The 14,769-nt window shown below is 46.6% G+C and overlaps 2 non-coding genes across 2 annotated transcripts; both read right to left on the bottom strand.

The window, feature by feature from the left end:
* Positions 1-965: 965 nt before the first annotated feature.
* On the bottom strand, positions 966-1,038 carry trnar-ucu (transfer RNA arginine (anticodon UCU)). Its single transcript has one exon. It is a non-coding gene; the product is annotated as a tRNA-Arg (tRNA).
* An 878-nt stretch (positions 1,039-1,916) lies between these two features.
* On the bottom strand, positions 1,917-1,989 carry trnar-ucu (transfer RNA arginine (anticodon UCU)). Its single transcript has one exon. It is a non-coding gene; the product is annotated as a tRNA-Arg (tRNA).
* Between the last annotated feature and the right edge of the window lie 12,780 nt (positions 1,990-14,769).

Below are 14,769 nucleotides of genomic sequence, written 5' to 3' on the forward strand. Positions count from 1 at the left end.
ACATTTAATAGTTTCTCACCATTTAAAAAATATTCTGCTTTTCTATTCTTCCGAACAAAGTGAATAACCTCACCTTTCCTCACATCATTCTCTATCTCCCACCTTATTGCCCACTCACTTAATCTGTCTAGATCCCTTTGCAGGCTCTTTGTGTCCTCCTCACAGCTTACTTTTCCACCTAGCTTTGTATCGTCAGCAAATCTGGATACATTGTCCTCGGTCCCTTCATCTAAGTCATTAATATAGATTGTAAATAGCTGAGGCCCAAGCACCCCACTAGTTACAGCCTGCCAACCGGAAAATGACCCGTTTATCCCTACCCGCTGTTTTCTGTCAGTTAGCCACTCCTCTATCCATGCTAATATATTACCCCAACCCCAGGATACCTTATCTTGCGTAGCGTTGTGGTTGTTGGAGGTCAATCATCTCAGCCCCAGGACATCGCTGCAGGAGTTCCTCAGGGCAGCGGCTCACCACCACCTTCTCAAGGGCAATTAGGGATGGGCAATAAATGCTGGCCTTGCCAGCGACGCCCACGTCCCAGGAACAAATAAAAATAAAACCTTTTACGTGGCACCTTATTGAATGCCTTTTGGAAATCCAAATATACAACATCCACTGATTCCCATTTATCTACCCTGCTAGTTACATCCTCAAAATACTCCAATAAATTTGTTAAACACAATTTCTCTTTCACAAAAACCTAATCATATGATTTTCTAATTGCATTGTTACCACTTCCTCAATAATGGATTCCAAAGTTTTCCCGATGACTGATGTCAGGCTAACTGGCCTGTCTTCTCTCTCCCTCCTTATTGTGGATGATTGCATTGACCTTACGGCCTTGATGGAATCTTGGCTGCAGGTGATAATACAATCCTCCTTAATGTCGCCTCCCCGCCTGGCAGCACCTTCCACCACTTGCCCCACCTAAACCGCCATTGTGTCAATCATTAAAAACACATCACCCCAGATGGGACTTGAACCCACAATCCCTGGCTTAGAAAGCCAGTGCCTTATCCATTAGGCCACTGGGGCTGAATACACAATGTAACCCGCCTGAGGACAATTGACCGCTCCGAAATGTGACATCTGCCTCAGTTTCAGAGTCTTCGAAAGTTCAGCACAGGTAGGAGCTATTTTCACCCATCATATCTGTCACTGCTCGCGCCATACCAGAGCCCTCTACAACAACAACGTGCATTTATATAGCACCTTTAACCTAGTAAAATATCCCAAGGTGCTTCACAGGAGCCATTATCAAACAAAATTTGACACCGAGCCACATAAGGAGAGATTAGGTCAGGTGCCCTAAACCTTGGTCCAAGAGGTAGGCTTGGAGGAACAGTTAAAGGAGGAGAGAGAGGTAGCGAGGCGGAGATGCGAAGGGAGATACCGTGCCCACTGTCCATTCCCCGACCCGGCCTGATCTTTGCTTTCATTAGTGAGCCCTGGAACTTTGCTCAAATTTGATTCTCAATTCCTGGCCTTCTCTGCCATCAATACGACACTGTAAGACTCAGCTGCTGTGACTCTGATTATCTTTTCAGTTGCTTAAGTTTGAAGGTAACTTTGTCCAGTTTGCAGCCCATCCCCCATCGCTGCTGTGTCTGTGACTGTCCCACTGGTTTATTTTGCTGCTGTCCGGGTCCGGACCAGAAATTCACTCTCCTGGGCCGACGTCCATTTCTGGATCTTATGGTGGCCTCCAACTTCACCAGTGCTTTCTGCCACACAACACTTCTCCACATTAACACCTCCAGCGTACCTCTCGGTTACTCTGCCCTCACAAATCCCTTCAGAATGTCTATCAACTTGCGAACACTGCCCTGACCATTTACGAGTTTATTCTGGATGGTTGCATTGACATTCTGGGCCTTGACGGCAATACCTTGGTGCCAATCTTAAAAGTACATCACCCCAGATGGGACTCGAACCCACAATCCCTGGCCTAGAAGGCCAGTGCCTTATCCATTAGGCCACTGGGGCTCTATGCAAAGCAATGAAAATCATAAGACTTAAGGGTCAGTTTGTGACCGCCAAATCATTATTTACAGCGCAAATTATTCTCACCGCAGACAGAAAATCTTTGATTAGGATTTAAAATGCACATTGTTGGGTGGCTAATGAATTGATTCACCCCATTCTTCCCATGTGGCCCGAATACTACGGTAGGTAATCAGTCAAACCCAAACTGCACAGCCAGAGTAAAGTTTGTACAGGACACAATTTCAAACTTTGCAGATGACACAAAACTTGGAAGTGCAGTGAACAGTGAGGAGGATAGTGATAGACTTCAAGAAGACATAGACAGGCTGGTGGAATGGGCAGACATGTGACAAAGTAAATTTAACGCAGAAAACTGATACATTTTGGTAGAAGGAATGATGAGAGGAAATATAAACTAAAGGGTACAATCCTAAAGGGGTGCATGAACGGACAGAACTAGGGGTATATGTACACAAATCATTGAAGGTGGCAGGGCAGCTTGAGAAAGCAGTTAAAAAAGCTTACGGGATCCTGGGCTTCATGAATAGAGTTGTAGAGTCATCGAGTCATAACGGCACAGATGGTGGCCATTCAGCCCATCCAGTCCATGCCGTCTCTCTTTAGAGCAATCCAGTCAGAAAAAGGGTGTAAAAGAAAAGACAGCCATCCGTGGCTAAGTAAAGAAATTAAGGATAGTATTCGACTAAAAACAAGGGCATATAAGGTAGCCAAATCTAGTGGGAGGATAGAGGATTGGGAAAACTTTAAAAGACAGCAAAAAATAACAAAAAGATTGATTAAGAAAGGGAAGATAGATTATGAAAGTAAATTAGCAAAAAATATAAAAACAGATAGCAAGAGTTTTTATAGTTATATAAAAAGAAAAAGGGTGGCTAAAGTAAATGTTGGTCCCTTAGGGGATGAGACCGGGAAATTAATGGTGGGAAATATGGAGATGGCAAAAACACTGAATGAATATTTTGTATCAGTCTTTACAGTAGAAGACACTAAGAATATCCCAACACTGGACAAACAGGGGGCTATAGGGGGGAAGGAGCTAAACATGATCAAAATCACTAAGGAAGTGGGACTCGGTAAAATAATGGGACTCAAGGCGGATAAATCACCTGGACCTGATGGCTTACATCCTAGGGTCTTGAGGGAAGTGGCGGTAGGGATTGTGGATGCATTGGTAATAATTTTCCAAAACTCCCTGGACTCAGCAAAGGTCCCGGCAGACTGGAAAACTGCAAATGTAACACCATTATTTAAAAAGGGCAGTAGACAGAAGGCTGGAAACTATAGACCGGTTAGCCTAACATCTGTGGTAGGTAAAATGTTGGAGTCCATTATTAAGGAGACAGTAACAGGACATTTGGATAATCATAATTTAATAGGACAAAGTCAGCATGGTTTTATGAAGGGGAAGTCATGTTTGACAAATTTGCTGGAGTTCTTTGAGGAAGTAACATATAGGGTGGTTAAAGGGGAACCAGTGGATGTAGTGTATTTAGACTTCCAAAAGGCATTTGACAAGGTGCCACACAAAAGATTATTGCTTAAGATAAAAAATCATGGGATTGGGGGTAATATTCTGGCATGGATAGAGGATTGGCTATCTAACAGAAGGCAGAGAGTTGGGATAAATGGTTCATTCTCAGACTGGCAATCAGTAACTAGTGGTGTTCCGCAGGGGTCAGTGCTGGGTCCCCAACTCTTTACAATCTATATTAACGATTTGGAGGAGGGGACCGAGTGTAACATATCAAAGTTTGCAGATGATACTAAGATGGGAGGGAAAGTAGTGAGTGAGGAGGACATAAAAAACCTGCAAGGGGACATAGACAGGCTAAGTAAATGGGCAGAGATTTGGCAGATGGAATACAATACTGGAAAGTGTGAGGTTATGCACTTTGGCAGGAAAAATCGTAGAGCAAATTATTATCTTAATGGCAAGAAACTGGAAAGTACTGAAGTACAAAGGGACCTGGGGGTCCTGGTGCACGAAACTCAAAAGGTTAGTATGCAGGTGCAGCAAGTGATTAAGAAGGCCAATGGAATGTTGGCTTTCATTGCTAGGGGGATAGGATATAAAAATAGGGAGGTATTGCTTCAGTTGTACAAGGTATTGGTGAGACCGCGCCTGGAATACTGCATACAGTTTTGGTGTCCATACTTAAGAAAAGACATACTTGCTCTCGAGTCAGTACAAAGAAGGTTCACTCGGTTAATCCCGGGGATGAGGGGATGGACATATGAGGAGAGGTTGAGTAGATTGGGACTCTACTCTTTGGAGTTCAGAAGAATGAGAGGCAATCTTATTGAAACATATAAGATTGTGAAGGGGTTGGATCGGGTGGATGCAGGGAGGATGTTCCCGATGATGGGTGAAACTAGAACTAGGGGGCATAGTCTTAAAATAAGGGGCTGCTCTTTCAAAACTGAGATGAGGAGGAACTACTTCACTCAGAGGGTGGTAGGTCCATGGAATATGCTGCCCCAAAAAGCTGTAGAAGCTACATCATTACATAAATTTAAAACAGAAATAGACAGTTTCCTCGAAGTAAAGGGAATTAAGGGTTACGGGGAGCGGGCAGGAATTTGGACATGAGTCTAGGTTCGGATCGGTCATGGCCCTGTGGGTAGCGGAGCGGGCCCAGGGGCCGTGTAGCCTGATCCTGCTCCTATTTCATGTGTCTAATTCTGTTAGATTCAGGAGATAGTTCTGTGATAGTAGATTGGCGGTTAGGATCAGATCAGCCATGATCTTATTGAATGGCGTAGCAGGCTCGAGGGGCCGATTGGCCTACTCCTGCTCCTATTTCTTATGTTCTTATGTTCTTATGTTCTAGTCCCATTCCCCCGCTTTATTCCCATAGCCCTGCAAGTTTATTTCCCTCAAGTGCCTATCCAGTCTCCCCTTGAAAACATTGAGTGTCTCCATTTCCGCCACTTCCGTCGGCAGCGAGTTCCAGGTCATCACCATTCACTGTGTAAAAAAGTTTTTTCTCACATCCCCCCTGTAGTGTATGTAACCGTTCCACCTTTAAGAGAACTATTTTAAGAGTTGCACTACTTTATCTTGGCTGCTGTATACTGTAATACCGGCGGTGACCACACCGGTATATAAGTGCTGTGTAAGGATCTATTGGGCAGATCCGCCCTGACCTTCAACCAGTAAAGTCCTGTTAAAGTTTACTCTTGCGGTCTGTGTAGCAATTCGCAATATAACACACAGACTTAACAGTGGCGACGAGTTCGATCTTACCCTGCGGCAGAGATACATCCAAGGCAGTTAACGGGCGTCGAGAAGAGGCATCCGCCCTCGTCATTCTGCTGAGAGAAGACTCGAGTCCGCAGAGCAAGGAAGAAAGAAGAATTCTGACACGAAGCCTTCCATCAGCAACAGGCAGTGATCGTCCCTTCTATCACGGTGGTGAGTGAGCCGATCAGCGACGAGAAGCAAGTCGGCCACGTTGACTGTGAGTAGGGGAGAAAATAAAAAAAAAACAGAGGATATAAGGGCGGAGAACTCGACCACGGCCGGGGAAAGGAGCCGGACAGAAGTCGGGGCCAGAGGCGCTGAGACTGGGGCAGCGTAGGGCACGGCAGCCGCGGTGCAGGCAAACACAGCCGGGGTGAGAGACCGGGCTACAAGCGGGAACGCAGCCGGTGTGAGAGACCGGACTACAAGCGGGAACGCAGCCGGTGTGAGAGACCGGGCACAAGCGGGCTGGGAGACGCAACAGCGTCGAGAGACAGCTCGACCGCGACAGGGGAAAAAGGCCGAGCACCTACCGAGGCCGCGAGGCGCTGCGACCGGGATCGTAAGGCGCGGGAGGTAATAAAAAAAATAATAAATAAATAAAACCGCGGAGAACTCAGCCGCAGCCGGGGGAGGAAAGGACCGGACTGCGAGAGGGCTGGCAGGCGCGATTGAAAGCCGCTGAGGGAGAGACAGAGCCCGAGCGAGCGGGAGAGACAGAGCCCGAGAGAGCGAGCGAGACCGTACGAGCGAAGGGGACCGAGCGAGCGAGGGAGAACAGGACCGAGCGAGATTCCGCCCAGCGGCTTACAGCAGCTTTCCGTAAAGGACCAAGAGCTGGAACTGTCCGCCGCCAACTGGTTGTCCCCAGCGCCCGGTTGCCCCTGCCGAGAAAGGGAACAAGGAACGCAATCAGCTGTTCTCGCGCTTCAGAATAAACTGAAGCCGGCGCGCAGGCTGCGAACCCTGAAAGCCAGCGGTCGTCGCCCGAGGGCAAAGCTTACCCCTCCCGCCAGAGGAAGAAACGCGGGAAGCCGCCAGTTAGGCGGGGAAGAAGACAAGCGTGGGAAACCGCCATTCTCGGAGGCGGGGAAGAAGATAAGCGCGGGAAACCGCCATTTTTGAAAAAAAAAAGTTAAAGAAAAATTTCGTTGTTGTTTCTCAGAAAGATTGTGAAGATGCCTAAGCGTGGTAACATCAACGATTTCGATTCCGATGTGGAAGATTGGGCCACGTATGTAGAACGCATCGAGATATATTGTAAGGCAAATAAAATAGCAAATGATGATAAAGCTCTAACCTTACTAAACTCAATGGGTGCGAAGACATACGGGCTATTGAAGCATCTTCTATCACCAGCTAAACCGGCGGATCAGACTTTCGCTAATATTGTTGCTGTCCTGAAGGATCATTTGAACCCCACACCGCTGATGTTAGCGGAACGATTCAAATTTTATGCGAGAACGCAACTGAAAGAGGAAAGCAACGCGGAGTACTTGGTTGAACTGCGTAGACTAGCGAAATACTGTCAGTTTGGGGAAAATCTGACAGAGGCACTGAGAGACAAGTTCGTGTGCGGGTTGTCGAAGGAAGGAACACAAAAGCGACTACTCGAAGAGAACGATCTTACACTTGATAAGGCTGTCCTTATTGCAGCATCGCACGAAGCCGCAGCGAGAGGCACTGCGGAAATGCAGCTGAAGGCAGCGGTACTCAGCGTGGATCAAATGGCTTCGGGTACAACGAAATGTTATCGTTGTGGGAAGACAACACACGATCAGAACCAATGCTGGTTTAAAAACCAGGAATGTAGAAAATGTGGCAAGCTTGGTCACATAGCTAAAATATGCCGGTCAGGAAAGAAGACCAGCAACAGAAAAAAGTCACCGCATGAAAAGTGCAGCAAGGTACACAAGGTGGCTGAGAAGAGTTCGGATGAACAGAATTCAGATTCAGACTCCAACAGCCAGGAACTGGGTAGTCTGAGAATTCACAATGTGAGTAAGGAAGCTGACCTACAAACTATCTGGGTCACGCTCAAAATAGCCGGAGTCCAAGTGAAAATGGAATTGGACACAGGATCAGCCCTAACAGTCATAAACCGAAGGGACTACAAGCGGCTATTCTCACATATTCCCTTGAGAGATACCAAGATTGTATTGCAGACATACACGGGGCGAAGAGTATACCCCATCGGAAAGATAAAAGTCAAGGTGAGACACAAGGGCAAAGAACACCAAGGAATGGACTTATATGTACTACCTGAGGGAGGTCCACCACTTCTGGGACGGGAGTGGATCAGGAAAATAAATATGGACTGGCACTTCCTAAAAGCCATAAAGAGTGAGAACTCGGTGAAGACAATCAGCTCAGACTCTGGAACTGATGATAGTAAGACCAGCCCATGTGCAAAAGACAAGTCTAAAATGGACTTGCAGACTAATGTTGGAAAAACGAAGGAGTGCATAAATGCTTATGCTTCAGAGGAGAACAAAGTTTCAGAACAGAATTCCACTGAACAACAACAACATAGTTTGACAGAGAATTCTGAGTCTGTCCAGTCTACAGACATGCACATTTCTGAGGAACACCGGGCTCGAACTCAACTCCATTTCAAACTACAACAGCAATTAGAACAAATGATTCGCCGTCTTGAGCAAGAGATGAATGCAACGAAAAAGTTCTTTGACACAGAGTGGGAGAATCTGGAAAGACAACAGAAGCAGCTGATGGAGAAAATGGAGCAGGAGCACACAAACCGTCTGCGCGAGGAGGCCAAATGAATCAAAGCTGATTCGGTTTCTGAAGGTGCGTGCTCTAATCTGGTGGAGCAAGATGTTCAGCAACTGAAGGCGCTTGTTAGCAGGTTGCAGGCAGAAAAGGCTGATTTGGTTGCCATGAATTCCGAGCTCCTACTGAAGTTGGGTGCAGCATCACCGGACGATTCATTTGTTGAAATTCGAATGGTGGAGGCTGCGGATGATGGAGAATTAAAAGCAGCAAAGGGGTCCCAGTGCAAGGTTACAAACAGCCCTGCAGCCTATACGTCAAAAACACATGACGACGATACTGGGAAACGTCTGATGTCAGAAGAGTTAACGGTCAGCCAACTCCTTCATATGCTGAGGGACAAGACTCTGAAATGGGAAAAACTTGAACACGAGCTTCAATCTTCAAAGGAAAGGGGTTCGGAGCTCTCACAAGTTATTGAAATAGCTGAGGTTGCAACACAGACTGAGAAGATTACAGCAGAGCAGCCCTTGGATGCCAAAAGTACGCTGACTCACGTCAATGTAGAACAACAGAATGCTGAAACAGCTGCTCCAGTAGAGGGATTGAATAGTACGATCAATCAATCTCCGAATGAAGTTGAAGTATTGAAATCACGAATGAGGTCATTAGTAAAAGACTTGCAGGAAGCCCAGAAAAAGCGGGATGAAGCTGAACACATGAAGAAGTCTCTTCAGGAGAGATGTCTGGATTTGGAACAAAAGCTGGCTAACGTCCAGCTGGGCATGGAGGAAGTAGAAGACCCTCTCGCTGGCCTAGCTCAGGACAACACCGAATATTACCATGACCTGTTGGACGACACCGAATATAACGATGACCTGTTCTGCCCAGCTTGTGGGGAAATCTTCCAAAGTGCAAAAACCATGAAGAATCACGAAAAGTCTAAGAAACACCGGGAGATGGTGGCGCTACTACGGCAACAGGAGGAAGAGGAGGAGGAACTGTGCATGCAGCTGGCAGTGGAGCCCAGAGAGTCTCCAAGAAGCAGGAAAGGAAAAGACGAAGCAGAAGAAGATGACCCATCTGAACCATTATCACCTCTACCAGGTCACGCACGTGGTCCCTCCGAACTGAGTCAAATCAGTTTGGAAGTAGAAAAACTTCCCAAGGTACTTGAGCTTTTAGAAGTCAGCAATGTTGGTTCTGCAGTTACGGAAGTTCAAGCTGGTTCTGAAGCTACGGAAGTTCAAGCTGTTAAGTCCAGTGAAGGACTATTAGATGAGTCACCCCAGCCACAAGAACCTACTACACCATCGAAAACTGCTACACCACCGAGGCGTTATCCGGACCGAGTCAGGAAGCGCAGGAGGCGCTTCCGCAGAGACTGAATCTGTGAACTGTTTCCCGCAGAGACTGAATCTGTGAACTGTTTTACATGAAGTGGTGTATCTATGTTATGATGTTATGTTTAATGGGGAATATATATATTGTAAGCTAAAAAGGGAGGATTGTAGTGTATGTAACCGTTCCACCTTTAAGAGAACTATTTTAAGAGTTGCACTACTTTATCTTGGCTGCTGTATACTGTAATACCGGCGGTGACCACACCGGTATATAAGTGCTGTGTAAGGATTTATTGGGCAGATCCGCCCTGACCTTCAACCAGTAAAGTCCTGTTAAAGTTTACTCTTGTGGTCTGTGTAGTAATTCGCAATATAACACACAGACTTAACACCCCCTGTATCTCTTGCCCAATTCCTTAAATCTGTGTCCCCTAGTCCTTGTGCCATCAACTAGTGGGAAGAGCCTTTCCCCGTCTAGCCTATCCAAACCCGTCATAATCTTGTACACCTCTATCAAATCACCCCTCAACCTCCTTTGCTCCAATGAAAACAAATCCAGCTTCTCCAACTTGTCCTTATAGCTAAGATCCCCCATCCATTCTGGTAAATCTCCTCTGCACCCTCTCAAGGGCCTTCACATGCTTCCTAAAGTGTGGTGACCAGTGTTAGATCCGTGTATCTTGATGTTGTGTCCTTCAATAATTAGACAACCAGACTGCAGGGAACGATTCAACAGGTGTTTACTGAATGAGGGTTACTCTAGAACTAACTGTACAGATCACTACTCAGGGTTTATATACAGGTGTGGTCACTGTCGGTACTACAGTATACAGGAGCTGTAAAAAGTAGTTCTCCCCTTAAAGGTACATACATTACAATTCCTCCCCTTTTAGATTAACAGTCCATAACACTCATTTAACAATTAAATATCAAACTAATTACAATTAACACTTTTAACATGCAACACTAGCTGAAAATAGTCTACTTATAAATTCAGTCTTTGGGGAAGCTTCCTGGTCCTTTCTGGATAGCACCTTTCCCGAGTGTCTTGCTCTTGGTGTAGAGGCGATTCTGGCCCCCTGTCGTCGGTTGGTTCATCCGCTTCCGATGCTACTGTTTCTGGGGTAGATGCTACCTGTACGTCGGGTTCATCACCAGGTACGTATGGGTGAGACATGGGGTTGACTCGTTCCTGTGACTCTAGGATCTGGTCAGCATGTGGGACTAGCTGAGTATCAATAATACATGGACTGCAGGAGAACAATAATAACAGGTATTTACTGAACGGAGGGTAACTTAAGACTGAAGTACAGAAGCCTGCTCTGGCTTTATATACAGGTGTGGTCACTGCCGGTACTGCAGTATAAAATCAGTTCTTCTCTTAAAGGTACATACACAACAATTCCTCCCCTTTTAGATAAACAGTACATAACATTCATTTAACAACTAAATAATAACTAATTACAATTACAATTTTCTCTGTACTATATACATCAACTGAAATAATCATTTATAAGTTCAGTCTTTGAGGAGGCTTCCTGATCCTGACTGGATAGCGCCTTTCTCGAGTATCCTGTTCTTGCGGCGGAGTCGATTCTGGCTCATTGTCATTGGTTGGTTCGTCAGCTTCCAATACCGCTGATTCAGAGGTAGACGCAATCTGTACTTCGGGTTTATTACCAGGTGCACATGCTCGTGGTATGGTTTTGGCTTGTTCCTGTGACTCTAGAATCTGGTCAGCATGGCGTCTCACGATGCTCTCTCCAACGTCCACTGTGTACATTAGTGGCCCCTGCCGTGTGCATATCGTTCCTGGTTGCCATTTCTCTGTTCGGTAGTCGCGGGCCAAGACTGGTTGCCCTACATTGAAGCTCCTTGTCGGCTTCTCATTGATGTGCTGGAATTGCTTATTCTCAACATCTCTTCGTACATTTGGTCTGAGCAAATCCAGACGAGATCTCAACCTTTGGTTAAAGAACATCATGGCCGGGGCCTGATTGGTGACTGCATGTGTCGCATTTCTGTAGGCTAACAGGAAATTGTCCACCTTATGCTGCAGTGGAATGTCGTCATCGCACATGGCCCTTACTGCTTTTTTAAAGGTTTGTACGAACCTCTCAGCCAATCCATTTGTGGCTGGATGATACGGGGTGGATGTGTAATGCCTTACTCCATTCCTTTTCATAAATCTTCAAAATTCTTCGGACACCAACTGTGGTCTGTTATCAGAGCAATTCTGCTCTGGCAAGCCGTTCCTGGCAGAAATGGCCTGTAGGACTGCAAAAGTAACTCCGTGGTGGTGGAGGACATTTTGATCACCTCAGGCCATTTCGAGTGTGCATCCACGGCTATTAAAAACATTGAGTCCATGAATGGACCAGCAAAATCAATATGCACCCGTTGCCATGGAGTTGAGGGCCACTGCCATGGGTGTAGAGGGGCATGTGGTGGTGCATTTTGGACCTTCTGGCATCCTGAGCAGCTCTTTGTCAGGTCCTCGATTTGCTGATCGATCCCCGGCCACCACACATAAGCCCTAGCAAGGCTTTTCATTTTTACCCCTCCCAGATGACCTTCGTGAAGCTCATTGAGAACTCTCTCCCTTAACTTGGGTGGAATTACCACTCGGGATCCACACATCAAGGTCCCCTGGCATACTGACAGCTGTTCTCTTCTGGATGAGAATGCTGGCAACAGTGAGTCGCCATGTGCTGGCCATCCCTTCACCGTCAAATCATATACCCGAGACAGTGTCGGGTCATTTCGAGTCTCCCTCTCTATACCAGCGTTAGTTACTGGCAAGCATTCAATTATAGTTGAATGAAATATTTCGACAGGATCCACTGCTGGTGCTTCCTCCACAGTAGGCAGTGGCAGGCGTGATAACCCATCAGCGTTTCCATGCTGTTTCGTGCCCTTATACTCGATTTCATATTGGTGCGCCCCTAGAAAAAGGGACCATCTTTGTAGCCGTTGCGCAGTCATCACCGGAACGCCCTTCTTTGGATTAAAGATGGAGACAAGTGGTTGGTGGTCAGTCAGCAAGGTGAACTTCTGCCCGTGCAGATAGTGATTGAACTTTTTCACTCCCCACACTAAGCTGAGGGCCTTCCTGTCAATCTGGGCGTAGTTACGCTCGGCTGAGGTTAGTGTCCGAGACGCAAAGGCTACTGGCCTCTCTGAGCCGTCCGGGAATTTGTGCGACAGCACCGCTCCAATGCCATAGGGTGATGCATCACACGCCAACCGAATTGGTAGTGCTGGGTTGAAATGAGCCAACACCTCTTTTGATGTGATCAATGCTTTGCTCTTCTGGAAAGCTCATTTACATTCGTCACTCCACTTCCATGGTACTCCCGTTTGCAGTAGGGTGTTCAGTGGGTGTAGTACGGTAGACAAATTCGGCAAGAACTTATGGTAGTAGTTCACCAGCCCGAGGAACGACCTCAGTTGTGACACATTTTCTGGTGCTGGAGCCTTGACTACTGCCTCAATCTTTTCAGGGGACTTATGTAACCCCTCTTCATCAATAACGTGGCCACAATACGAGATCTGCTTCTGGAAAAACTCGCATTTGTGGCGATTAGCTCGGAGCCCATATTCCTTCAATCTAGTGAGCACCTGCTCCAGGTTGGCGAGGTGATCACTGTCATTTTCGCCCGTGAGCAAGATGTCATCCAAATAACACTGGGTCCCTGGAATCCCTTGCAGGACTTGTTCCATTGCCCTTTGCCAAATAGCCAGAGCTGATGCTGCCCCGAACACCAGCCGGTTGTATTGGTAGAGACCTTTATGAGTGTTGATCGTGAGGTACTGTTTCGAGGCTTCTTCTACCTCCATTTGCAGGTACGCCTGGGCCAGATCAATCTTAGTGAAGCGTTTCCCTCCCGATAGTGAGGCGAAAATATCTTCAATCCGCGGAAGCTGATATTGTACAGTGTGAAGGACTGGGTTCACTGTCACCTTAAAGACCCCACAGATGCGAACCTACTTTGGTTCCCCAGGCGTATTACTCAATGACCTCTTCATTACAGGAGCGATGGGTGTAGCCCACTCGCTCCAGTCCACTTTGGACAGTACTCCTGAACGTTCCAAACCTTCCAGCTCTGCTTCGGCGGCTGGGCGGATCGCATAAGGTACCGGTCTGGCCTTAAAAAACTTTGGGCTTGCATTTTCCTCTATTTTGATCGTCGCTGTTATGCCTTTTAGCGTTCTGAGTCCCTGCTGGAACACTTCTTGTGCATCAGTTAGCATTTTTGACAGTCGTCCAGGTGTGACGTCGTCATCCTTTTTGGCATCTACAGTCAGTGCTTGTATGGAATGCCAATCTAGCTGTATCTTCCAGATCCATTCACGTCCTAGTAGTGGTGGTCCTCCATCTGGCAATACATATAGGTCCATTTTTGGTGTTTCCTTGCCGTTATATATAACGTTCAGCCTTATTTTTCCTTTGGGGTAGACTTTTTGCCCCGTGTACGTCTTCAAGACAATCTTTGTATCTCTCAAGGATATATGTGAGAATAGCCGCTTGTAGTCCCTTCAGTTTATGACTGTTAGGGCTGATCCTGTGTCCAATTCCATTTTCACTTGGACTCCTGCTATCTTGAGCGTGACCCAGATAGTTTGGTGATCCTCCGTTTTGATCACATTATGTAGTTTCAGACAACCCAGCTCCTTGCTTCCGGAGTCTGTATCACTTTTCTGTTCGTCTGAACTACTCTCCGTCATCTTGTACTTCTCCTGTGGAGATTTCTTGCTGCTGGTTTTCTTTCCCGACCTGCAGACTCTTGCTATGTGTCCTACTTTTCCACACTGTCTGCACACTTTGTCCTTGAACCAGCAATCCTTATGGTCGTGTGTTGAATGCCGCAGCGATAGCACTTCACTGTTCCGTATGACATTTCATTTGTGCCATATTCTTGCGGTCGCCGTTGTATCTCTGCCGCGCCCCGTGCTGCTGCTTCGTGTGATACTGCAATGCTGAAAGCCTTGTCCAACGTAAGATCCTATTCTGATAGAAGCCGTTTCTGGGTTCCTTCACTTTGAAGCCCACACACAAACTTGTCCCTTAAAGTATCTGCTAGTCCCGTTCCAAACTGGCAATGTTTCGATAGCTTGCACAGTTCCGTTAAATACTCAGCATTACTTTCATCTTTATGCTGGTTCCTTTTGTGAAACTTAAATCTTTCTGCTATCAGCAGCGGTGTGGGGTTTAAGTGGTCCTGTAGGATTGACACTATGTTTTCAAAATCCTTTTCTACTGGCTTCTCTGGGGTTACTAGGTTTCGTAGTAAGCCATACGTTTTTGCACCCATTGAATTCAACAATACCAGCACTTTCTTGTCATCTGGCACTTCATTCGCCTTGCAGTATACTTCTATGCATTCGACATATGTCGTCCAATCTTCGACTTCATTGTCGAACGCTGTGATACTGCCACTC

This window comes from Somniosus microcephalus, chromosome 28 (genome assembly GCF_052327205.1).
Source record: "Somniosus microcephalus isolate GS21.2 chromosome 28, FLI_Smic_1.0, whole genome shotgun sequence".
NCBI lineage: Eukaryota > Metazoa > Chordata > Chondrichthyes > Squaliformes > Somniosidae > Somniosus > Somniosus microcephalus.